This window comes from Phalangium opilio, unplaced genomic scaffold (assembly GCF_054372755.1).
Source record: "Phalangium opilio isolate 3A_F unplaced genomic scaffold, DU_Popi_V2 ptg000056l_1, whole genome shotgun sequence".
Lineage (NCBI taxonomy): Eukaryota > Metazoa > Arthropoda > Arachnida > Opiliones > Phalangiidae > Phalangium > Phalangium opilio.
The window spans coordinates 4,499,689-4,511,626 of NW_028324175.1; the positions used below are offsets into that span (position 1 = coordinate 4,499,689).

Here is an 11,938-nt window from a genome sequence, read left to right on the forward strand (position 1 = left end):
TTCTATTACAAACCCATCTACGGGTCTCAAAGCGGTTTCAGTGGCGGAATATTTTCTAGCATCTCTCTGATAACCGCCTTGAATTACCCCAAATATTGCGGATTTTTTAAGGATTTTACTTTCATTGTGTATTTTTAAACATTGGTCTAACATTTCGATTGAGCGGCTAACGGAATGGCTAACTCTCTTATTAGATGATTCTTTTGAAGTATCACTATCAGTTAGGCATTGATAAATGTGGGGTTGGTAGCTTTCTTGTAATTTCATGAATCTGTCTATATTAACCTGGATCCTTCCACCGTTATTCCTTATGGAGATACCCTTTTTAACATTGAATCCTGATTGGGTTTCTTTAGCTGGGTCTTGGACTGGAATGTATATTAAGTTATCTGACGTACCCCCCACAAAAGGGCCAATTCCTTTTCCATAATTCTTAATAGATTCTTCAAAATCTATTATGTTGGGTAAAGGCATTTGTACTGGCAGTTTTTCTCTGGCAATTTCTCAAGGACATTGTAAGTAATGTGAGGGACACTACCAGATTCAGTGTAAACGAAGCACATGGGTGTTTTTAATTCAATTTTACGTTCATCTTTTATCTCCATTTCAATTTTACCCAGTCTACTCCTTGCTGGTCCATTTTGCTTCAAAACAAATTTCATTGTGTTTGGTAACTACCAATAAATTACATTAACGTTAACTCCGTGGTAATTTTAGAAACAATGCTTTAAATAACAAATACTTACAAGTTTTAATAGTTCTACGTAGAATAACTTAAAGGTAGTTTTCATGTAGTTATCAGAAAAACAACGGAGCGTTTTTCTTTGTGGTCGCCCGAGAGTGCTCCGAGATCGCTCCATATTTTCGTGATACGTCATCGCTCTAGCTCGGAGGACCGAATGTAGTTGCTCCCAATGAAAGATAAAAGTTTTTTCAGAGCGGTTTTGTGACGTCATCAGGCGCTCCATTTTGGTCGCTCCGTCTCTAGAGTCGGAGCGGTTGGGATCATATCCGGGAGCAAACCGGGAGGGAGCGACTGGGTCAATGTAAGACGCGCCTCCGTCTCGGAGCAGCTCGTTTTTTCCATTGAAAGACGATTTTTTTTTTCGGAGCGCTCCGGGAGCGCTCGGATCACCTCAAAGAAAAACGCTATTAGAGTGGCGCCTTAAGCCGTTAAGCGTCACTATATTTTTGTATAGTGCGAATTTTTCCCGGAGTGGCGTCTCGAGCGCCACTGCATCTTATTTTTTATGTACGCGATAAAAAGGCGCGGACTGGCGGCCTGGCCGAGCTAAGTTAGTTGACTGAACTTGACCCGCGAGTCTCGCGACAATAGAATTGTGTTTGTTATTAAGCCATTCACCATGGATTATAATTTGGTAAATATGTTTTAAATCAGTCATGGACCATAAGTCCTTTAAACGGGAACCTGGGAACGTCTTAGTCTATTTTCTAGTTTAAATTCTTTGTGAGTCGTGAAATTAGGCCCCCTTTCATACGTTTAAATTTTAAAGGGATAGAACCAATCTTTTCCGACTAGTATTAGATGGCGGCAGTTTTAGGTAGAAAAATGCGCCTAAAATTATGTGTGATACAAAAAATCGGCACTAAAAACGGTTAAAATTAAGTAAAGTACGTTAGATATTTTGAAATTCAAACCAACCGCGAAATACCGGCTATCTTGTTTTCCCCATTGTGACGTCGTAATGGGGACCTTGTTTCCTTTTTTCATTGGTTGTTTGGAAATAGGAGAATGTAGGGAACCCACCTTCACTGGGAAGCGACGCATATTTGAGAAGACCTTTCTAAACATAATTTTGATTTTTCATGTTTATTATCCTTTGTTCTCTTAACTCTTGGTTACGTTGTAGAGTAAGGATGATAGCGATTTGTCAAAATTGTTACAGGTAATGTCCAAAACCCCACATTTTTACGCTATTTTGGCAAAGGCTTAGGTTCCATGTATTATGTATATATAGTTTACAGGAATGGAGTATTCCTACCATTAACACAAGGAGACCAAGCGACTTAGTGTGTAAAATCGTCTGTTATTTTACACTCCAAGTTGCCTGGTCTCCTTGTGTAAATGGTATGAATCCTCCTTGCGTGTAAACTATGTATAATAATGGTATGGCTTTATTTTAGCCTAATGGCCCTAGTCTAGGCTTTAACATATTTTTTTTGTAATTAAACATAGTAAAGCTATTACTTTGAACACCAAAATTACAGTGAAACTATTTACCTTCCTTTATAACTCTCAATGCATCCATATCGAAATAAAATATATTAATTTGGCTAAAAATCAAAGTAGTATGAAAACTACTTTTATGTGTAAATCTACTATATTTCCGTGTGAGAGGAGGGTAGCGGGGGGGGGGTAATGTAGGTGTTTCGCTCGTGTATTTTGCCAAACTACTGTAGAGGGGTCAGTGATCGGAGCGGTGCCGAGAAAACTAAAACTAATACTTTTAAAAATTAATTAAAGATAGTAATGTTATTAAAACCATTAATATATATATATATATATAGACCGTAATTTTAGGTTCTATCTGATTTAAAAAAATGAAAGCTTTTCATTAATAGTCAAAAGATTGATTCAAGGTTATAAATAACTTATAATAAAAATTATAATTAATGCCAACATCGTTTTTAGGCGGAAGAAATAACAAAACAACATGAGAACTATGAGATAGCTTCATCAACAAGCGATACTCAACGATATGAAGTTTTTCTAAGGAGCTGTGATCTTCTGCGTAGAGCTCTGGACAGCTGGAAAGCTATTTCTTTCAATGATGAGGCACAGGTAACCACAACTCAATTGCTCATTGCACCCAGCCTTAATTATTGTTCAATTGACAGCACAACTTGATGAGTCACCTGTTAAGGCTGTCGCGCAATTGTCTTTCATTTGACGAATCATTGGATTATCTGTGCTTTGTTCAGTTTCCCACAAGTTGGAGACCTGTCTTTCTCGATTTCAATACTTTACAGCTATTCTATGACTTGTATCATCTACTACCAGCGTTTCTGTCACCATTGGTCAGTTTAATCATTAAATTAGTACGTGACTGTTTTTGATCCACATATTTTGCATTTAGGCTCTTTCCTGTCTCGTCCAAATTGCCTCAGTTCAACGGTCAATGTTTTATAATGGAGAACGGACCATATTCCTAGGACAGCTTGTAAATGGAGTCAAAAATATACTAGTTAATCCACAGGTATGAATAGCTAATTTATACAGGTTTTTTGTTATTAACGTTCTGTTTTTCAATTTTTAGGGTCTTTCAGAACCAAATAATTACCACGAATTTTGTAGATTACTGGCTCGATTGAAGTCTAATTACCAATTAGGGGAACTTGTAAAAGTCGAGACGTATCCTGAAACAATTGCGCTCATTGCCAAATTTACAGTTACTAGTCTACAGGTAAAATCTAGAATAATGAGTCGGCAATATTTTTAAGCCTTGGTTGCTGATCATGAGTCGGCATTATTCTTAAGGCTTGGTTATGTTTTTTTTTTAAGATGTGGCAGTTTGCACCGAGTAGTATTAATTACCTTTTGAGCTTTTGGAATGGTATGGTTGCAGCTGCGCCATATGTCAAGGCTTCAGAGCCTCACCTCCTAGAAACTTACTTCCCAGAAGTAACCAGAGCCTACATAACTTCCAGATTAGAGTCCGTTACCGCCGTAATTAGGTTTGTTTAAATGCTACAGGCTGTTACGGAGTTAAGCTTACCATAAAATTTTAGGTTAGGGCTCAAAGACCCTTTAGATGACGTTGGAATGGGCCAGCAACAATTGGAAAAAGTTTGGACAATCGGTCGATACGAATACGAGAAGACGTGCACGCTATTGGTTCAACTTTTTGACCAATCATTTTCTAGTTACCAAGAGAATCTGCCAGCCAGAGGCGGTCAATTAGATATCAGTATCCAAGAAGGCAGATTATCGTGGCTAGTGTATATTATCGGAGTCGCTGTTCTTGGACGCGTGTCTTTCGGTGCTGATGAACACGACGCCATGGATGGAGAATTAGTTTGCAGAGTATTGCAACTGATGACCTTAACGGATTCTCGTTTGGCTCAGGGTGGTTGCGAGAAATTGGAATTAGCCATGTTGAGTTTCTTTGAACACTTTCGCCTAATCTATGTTGGGGACCAAGTTCAGAAAACATCCAAAGTTTATCGAAGGCTGTCTGAAGTTTTGGGTTTGACGGACGAATCTATGGTTCTAGCCCTTTTTATTAGAAAAATGTAGGGTCTCCTTCTCCCCTTATTAACTCTTTAAAGTAACTCGGTTACCTTTCTTTTTCTAATGGTTTTTAGAATTACAAATTTAAAGTATTGGAGCGGTAGTGAACAAATTATAACAAAAACGCTGCAATTACTTTATGATCTGTCTGTAGAATATAGAAGGAAACTCGTTAAACTGGAGGAAGTTCAATTCATGCTAAATAATCACACTGTGAGTGCATACACTTCACTATCCTATACACTCACTTCTTGGGTATCACTTTACAATGTTGTGGAAATTTCCGTTGCATACTTTTATGTAGAGTGAACATTTTCCATTTCTGGGCAACAATATGGAAATATCTGATACGCGATGTCGTTCGACATTCTACACTTCTCTTGGTCGACTTTTGATGGTGGATTTGGGAGAAGATGAAAAGAAATTTGACCAATTCATGGTCCCCTTGACCAGCGCCTTTGACGCGATTGGCGCCATGTTAAGCGCTGTTAACACTGATACCTCGGCACTCTTCAATACGGATGAAACTAAGAAGGCCTTAATAGGGTATGTGAAAGTTTTTGCTTCTTTCAAACTGGGATTGTTTAAGAAGAAAGCCCCCCTCCCTTCTTTTTTTCTTATTTCCAGGTTGGTTCGTAATTTGCGGGGTTTGGCGATCGCTTTCAACACAAAAACAAGTTACACGATGTTGTTCGAACGGATTTATCCAGTATACACGCCTATTTTGCAACGAGCTATCGAACTCTGGTTTCACGACCCTACTGTCACAACACCAGTTCTCAAATTAATGGCGGAATTTGTGCAAAATAGATCGCAGAGGCTGCAGTTTGACGTCTCAAGCCCCAATGGAATATTACTATTCAGAGAAACCAGTAAAATGATCGTTAACTATGGTTAGTCATCAATTAGTTTGCTCTGTTTTTAATTTTACTAATTTACGCGCAAATGTTTTTGCTTGCTTTTCATTCAGGAACGCGAGTGTTAACACTTGGTGAAATTCCCAAAGATCAAGTTTATCCAGAGCTGTGCTAATTAGCTGACAACTAATTGAATTAGAAATAGCAATTAGGAAAATATTTATGAACTAATTAATTAGTCAATTAGCAATTAGACATAGAAACTAATTCAATTCAATTAGAAATTAGGCATTTATTTATCAAACTAATTAATTAGAATTACTAATTTCTAATTAATTACTTGTCTAATTAAGGTAAAAAAAGAGACCATAAGTAAACATAAAAGTTTAAAAGTGCCCATGGATTTAGTACTTTGGTAATGCAAAGTTTAATGTTTTAATGTCATTGAAAAACGGGTACGGAAGCCATGAATTATTCTCGAAAAATGAGACAAGCCTCGAGCCTTCCGTCATGTTAAAATTTGACTCATTTCTTCATTTTCTTCCCACAGTGCCTATAATGGACCCCTGAGTAGTAAATACATGCGCACTGCTATTAATTCGAGTAGGTAAAACAGTCGAAATTTCGAAATGGGGCAGTTGCGAACTACGAAATTTTCTACTAGTACTAGTATTCTCTCATGTTTGAGGAGCTGAAAAATTTAGAGTAGCACTAAGGTTTCCTCATCGATATAATAAGGCTTTTTCATATTCAAATAGATGAATCAAGAGTTAATTCCTCGATTTTTTTACAACAAATTGGCGTAAAAGATTAATTGAAAATTCAATTAGCTAATTAGTTAATCCTAAATCTAATTAAATTTTAATTAGATAATTACCTTTCCGATTCATACTAATTAATTAGAATTACTTCTCAATTAGCACTAAGGTAATTAAAATACAATTACCATTTTTAATTAGTAAATTTTGCTAATTAATTAGAAATTCAATTAGCTAACTAATTAATTAGCACAGCTCTGAGTTTATCCAATGAAATATCCTTTTTGAAATTTGTTGTGTTCAGAGTTTTCTCTCGTGAACGCGATATAGAACGTATGAATTAGTATTATTTCATCTTAACTCGATTGTGATTACATTAAAAGGAGTGTCGATTTCATTTTCAATGTTAAAGTCGACGTTGTGCGGGGGTTACGTTAATTTCGCAGTCTTTAGGTTTTATGGTGACAGTGCCTTGGACGATTCTCTCAACACCGTCGTCGAATTACTCCTATCCATTCCACAATCACACCTACTAGTAAGTACCGAGTCCCTCCACAATCAAAACACTTCAAAGTGATAATGAACTAAGAGAAAAACTTTATTACTACTTATTTCAGGATTATCCTAAACTAAGTCGAACTTATTACGCGCTTTTGGAGTGCCTGGCTCAAGACCATATTAATTTCCTGAGCAATTTGGAACCTCATATTTTCCTCTACATATTGTCCTCCATATCGGAAGGGTTAACGGCATTAGGTAACCTTATAATTTCAAAGGATGGTTGTTTAGCACGCTTTAGTAGTCGTCGTTTAGCACGCTTTAGTAGTCGTCGTTTAGCACGCTTTAGTAGTCGTCGTTTAGCACGCTTTAGTAGTCGTCGTTTAGCACGCTTTAGTAGTCGTCGTTTAGCACGCTTTAGTAGTCGTCGTTTAGCACGCTTTAGTAGTCGTCGTTTAGCACGCTTTAGTAGTCGTCGTTTAGCACGCTTTAGTAGTCGTCGTTTAGCACGCTTTAGTAGTCGTCGTTTAGCACGCTTTAGTAGTCGTCGTTTAGCACGCTTTAGTAGTCGTCGTTTAGCACGCTTTAGTAGTCGTCGTTTAGCACGCTTTAGTAGTCGTCGTTTAGCACGCTTTAGTAGTCGTCGTTTAGCACGCTTTAGTAGTCGTCGTTTAGCACGCTTTAGTAGTCGTCGTTTAGCACGCTTTAGTAGTCGTCGTTTAGCACGCTTTGTTTTTCAGATACTAGGGTTTGCACGGGTTGCTGCGTCACTTTAGACCACATTGCAGTGGCGCCGCCAGGATATTTTTGGAGATAGGCTAAGGAAGATTTGGGGGCCCCTTATAAAATTTCAAGAGAAAAATCTAGTTCCACAGCGTCGATAATATTAAATTAACAACTATTTTTATCATATCATTGATATAGAGAAGTTAAATATATTAAAGTTCAGTATTACCAGACAAGAGACATATTATTATAAAAACTATAGTTTGCGAAAATAATAAAAACACCGAGTCGGAGAGAAAGCGGAAGCTGAGGGGGATTTTCAGTTAAGCCCCCTACGAGGTCACTGTACACTGTCGATGTTGTGAGGAAAAGTTAAGTCGGTTTACCAAAATGAGTCTGACATAGAAATTATACAGGGTGTATCTGAAATGGACGTAGGAGCGGAAGTATTTGGGTTCCTGGGGCCAATATAAGGCGAAACTGTGGTATGACATTTTGTCGTACGTTAACCCATTTGAAAGTTACTTGAACTTGCTACTTTGTATAAATCACAGCATGCAGACTTCGTCTAAAACAGTAGGAATTAAGTTTAAGATAGGATGATTTTTGCAAATTAGTGGTTGCCAGCTAAAACAAAAAAAGCCTCATAACCATAGTCAATTTTTAAGGAGTAGAAAGCTGTACATCTGGTGACTCATAACCAACATCATTGTAAAACAACATGTTACGATAAGTTACTAACGGGAAACTGACAGCGATAAGTAGCGGAAACTAATAAGGAACTTGGAGATTTTGCTTCATTCTTCAAACAATCGAAAGGTTGCAAAAGCGTTTATTTTGGTTTGTGTACAAGACTACATATCCGGCGACGTCTTGTTTCCATTAAATTAGCAAATTTTTTACAAGCTTTAAAACACTGAACCTTTAAAAGAACAACCTTTTTTACCGTTTTATTGGTAATTTTCATAGCATATGAACGAAAATTTCTTCTTCAAATTTTTCTCTGCTATTACTTTTGGTGGTACCTCGTGATCAGTGTAGGCCAATCACGAGCCTTCAACCCTTTCTTGAACAAGTTAGTAGTGTGTGACATTGAGAAGGAATGCTAGGTTTCGTGAAACCCACTCCTAAGTACGCTATTCAACATTCGGGTGAAGTTTCGGGTGAGGCCCCAAGAAAAACGCCATTACTCCCTCACTGCAATTTTTTAGAGATAGGAATGTTCCCTTTTTTGGTCACTTTGAACCATAACAAATTTTATTTCATTTTCAACATTTAGGTTTCTTCATTATTTGTTGATTTTTATAAGCATTAAATTTTACAAATTATGCATTTTACTACTCAGTTTTAACAGGCGTTGCCCAACATCCCATCCCAAACATTCGCCCACAAACATTTATTCACGAATACCGATTTCGATAAGTTGCAACATTAACCTTATCTTTAAACTAAATGCAACCTTTCGATTGTTTGAAGAATGACGCAAAATGTCGGTGTTCCTTATTAGTTTGCGCTACTTATTGCTGTCAAATTACCGTTTGTATCGGTCAGTTGTTTCAACACACTAAATCGTAACATGTTGTTTTACATTTATGTTCTTTATGAGTCACCGACTGTACAACTTTCTACTCCTTAAAAATTGACTTAACTCTATGGCTATGAGGCTTTTTTTGTTTTAGCTGGCAACCACTAATTTGCAATAATGAACTTAATTCCTACTGTTTTAGAGAAGTCAACATGCTGTGATTTATGCAAACTAGCAAGTGTTAGGTTCAAGTAACTTGCAAATGGGTTGGCGTACGACAAAATGTCATACCCCAGTTTCACCTTATATTTGCCCCAGGAACCCAAATACTTTCGCTCCTACGTCCATTTCAGATACACCCTGTATGTTGGCAGAAGGAATGAGAGAGAAGAGGGTTAAAGAGCGCGAAACAAAAAATCAAAAAGCTAGATAACTTTTTATGCTAGTGAAAAACTTTTACCACGAGTGTGTTAACCCATTTTCCATTTTGTAGAATACTGTAAAAATTATGGATGAAGCGGTACCGATACCATATCGGTATCGGCACCGATACTCGGGGTTTCCCGATAGTAGTGTACCTCGTATGAGCAGTTCCCGGTAGAGCAGTTCTCGAAATAGCAACCACGATTCCAAACAACAGCGCCGATGTTCAAAACTGCTGTTTTAGAAATAAAGGCTGCTGTTTTAGAAAAAGCGGCTGCTATTTTGGGACATAGCAGTGTTTGTGTTGAGTTTCGAGCATTTCTTAACAATACAGTTATATTCGTTGGTTTCAAAAACTACATTTTTCTGTGATCATTTAATCAATAATGTGACCTACTAACGGATCGTGTTTTTGAATTTTTTTAAGTACACTTAAATATTATAATATTCTTCAGGCTGCGTCAGTTGACAAATCTCATACCAGGATAGAGAAATAATTCGAGAAAGCTTATCTCATTTCGGAAGTCGATAATTGTGAACAGTAATTTTTTGGAAAAGGCATATTATTACTTGGGAGGTCAATAAAGATAAACAACAATATCTTGAAAAAGGCGTAACATTGTTACACTATTTCCAAATATTACTAGCCTAAGTCTAACTAAACGAAACAAAACCTAACCGAAAACAGCCCAACACAGCCTATCCTAACCTGACCTGACCAAATAATATTTAGCTGAAATAATCAACTTTAACCCAACCAAATTATCCATATCTGACCTAGTTCTATTTGAGTTCATATAACCCAGATTACACCATAAAAACAACTATCGTTTTTCGCATATCTGTTTTTCTTCTCTTTAGAGAACTGCAGTAACGGTACGCCGCGTTAAAGAGAACCACGGTATCGGTAATTGCTATAACGGGTAAACTGCCATTTCGGGAAACCGCTATTTAGGGAACTACTGTTATGAGGAGCGCTATTATGAAATCCGCTCATACGAAAAAGGCTCATGTGAGGGCTTCCCGGTTTAATACGATACTAAACCGATACTCGTTTAAAATGCGCGTTAGATGGCGCTACATTACATTTTAGGTCTTTCAGTTACGTATCGATGGTGATAATAATATCTCATTTTTATGAATGTCAATCGTGATCAGTTCTCATTTAAATAAAAAGAACCTGAATTTAGCCTATCTAATAATTAATAAGCGAAAATAGCTATAAAACTATTGATAAAACAAAAAAAATGTTTTATATCACCATATGTTTAAACTGAAAGTTAGATTCGCAAATATTTTTCAAATTTTGAATAAATTTAACATTTTGCTTTCAATAATTCAATGAAAACTCACTAACAATTACTAAAAGTATAAGTATAAAAGGGCCTCTCAGTCTCAGCATATGCTAGTTCAAAAAGACAAGCAATGATATTATTTTGGAAGTACCTGTAAACATTGTACTTAGTAGTATAATTCATGAAATTACTCTTTAAATTATTAAAGAGACATTTTTAACTCATATGTAAGTGGCACAGAACTACTAAAAATATCGGTATCGGTTTAAGTATCGGGTTTTGGGTCATAGTGAGCAAATATCGGTATCGGTTCATTTTTGCACCGGTATCGAGTTAAAGCAAAGCGCGGGTCCAGTGGATCCCCTACAAGGCGACTTTCCTCCTGTACTCCCGTTTTGGCTTGGCAAAGCCTAGTGGGCGGGATTTATATGGGCACTTATAAATCCCGCCCACAAATGCCTCCTGCCTTCGCCAAGCCAAAACTGGAGTTCGTAAGGAAAGTCAACTTGTAGGGGACCCACTGGACCCGCGCTTTGCTTTAAGCCTGCGGTATCGGCCATCTCTAGTAAAAATCAAATGCCAAAAGGTTCATCATCCTTGTGAAACGTTGTAAAACTAAATTGTCTTGTAGGTCATAATATTGTAATAATGGTATTTTATTATTATTGGAACCTAATTTCGGGGCCCCTCTTAAATTTACGGGTAGGCTGTAGCCTACCCAGCCTACCCCCTGGCGGCGCCACTGCCACATTGTAACTTATTTATTCAAGAGGTTGTCTAAAACGGGCAAAATTGAGACTAGATCTGTTGGACAGGGACAGGTAGCAGCACCTAATGGTGAAGCTTGTCTTAGGGTTTTAGAATTACATCCGGAAATTCTACAACAGGTAATTCGTAATTAATTGTTTTTTAAATTTGCAATTAGTAGCTTTCAATATTTTCGTTTCATTTTCTTTTTCGCTATTCAGATGTTGTCGAAAATTCTTAATATTATTATGTTAGAAGATTGGAGTAATGAATGTTCCATGTCCAGGCCGCTCTTGGGATTAATTTTACTCAATGAAGAGGTACTTGTTGTTGTAATATTATTCTTTCGGAGGTAGATAATCGATTTTTTTAATTGTTTTTCCAGTATTTTAATCAATTACGTCAGTCTATTATTCAAAATAAGCCATTGGATAAACAAAATGCAATGGTGCAATGGTTTGACAGTCTCATGGAAGGAATTGAAAGGAATCTGTTGACCAAAAATAGAGACAGGTAATGTACAATTGACCTCTTCACTTTTAGAGGTCATAACTTTGGTTTTATTTAAGAGATTCAGGGAAATTCTTTTAGTATGTCATAGACATATTTCTTTCCTTTAAAATGATACGTAATACTTGGGGTTACAACAATCAGGACTTGAGTAATTACTAATTACGCAAATTAGCGAATTGTAGTGTTCTCTCTATTCCCATCTCAAAGAATACTATGCCTACATACATAAGGGGTTGCCGCTTTAATTTGAAATTATCACTATTTGCGCAGATTTACGAAAAACTTTCTTTTTCGTCGTGATATCAAAGACTCTCAACGCTCCCATGATTGTATGATAAGCTAAC

The 11,938-nt window shown here is 36.9% G+C and overlaps 1 pseudogene across 1 annotated transcript; it reads left to right on the plus strand.

Moving 5' to 3' along the window:
- The first annotated feature begins 1,364 nt into the window (after positions 1 to 1,364).
- LOC149668095 (exportin-7-like) lies at positions 1,365 to 11,649 on the plus strand (annotated as a pseudogene). Its single transcript, XR_016368077.1, has 16 exons — positions 1,365 to 1,379; positions 2,654 to 2,803; positions 2,860 to 3,039; positions 3,099 to 3,218; positions 3,279 to 3,425; positions 3,524 to 4,254; positions 4,327 to 4,465; positions 4,557 to 4,798; positions 4,880 to 5,145; positions 5,223 to 5,271; positions 6,237 to 6,402; positions 6,485 to 6,623; positions 7,106 to 7,146; positions 11,084 to 11,221; positions 11,303 to 11,401; positions 11,467 to 11,649. The product of XR_016368077.1 is annotated as an exportin-7-like (transcript).
- Positions 11,650 to 11,938: the final 289 nt, after the last annotated feature.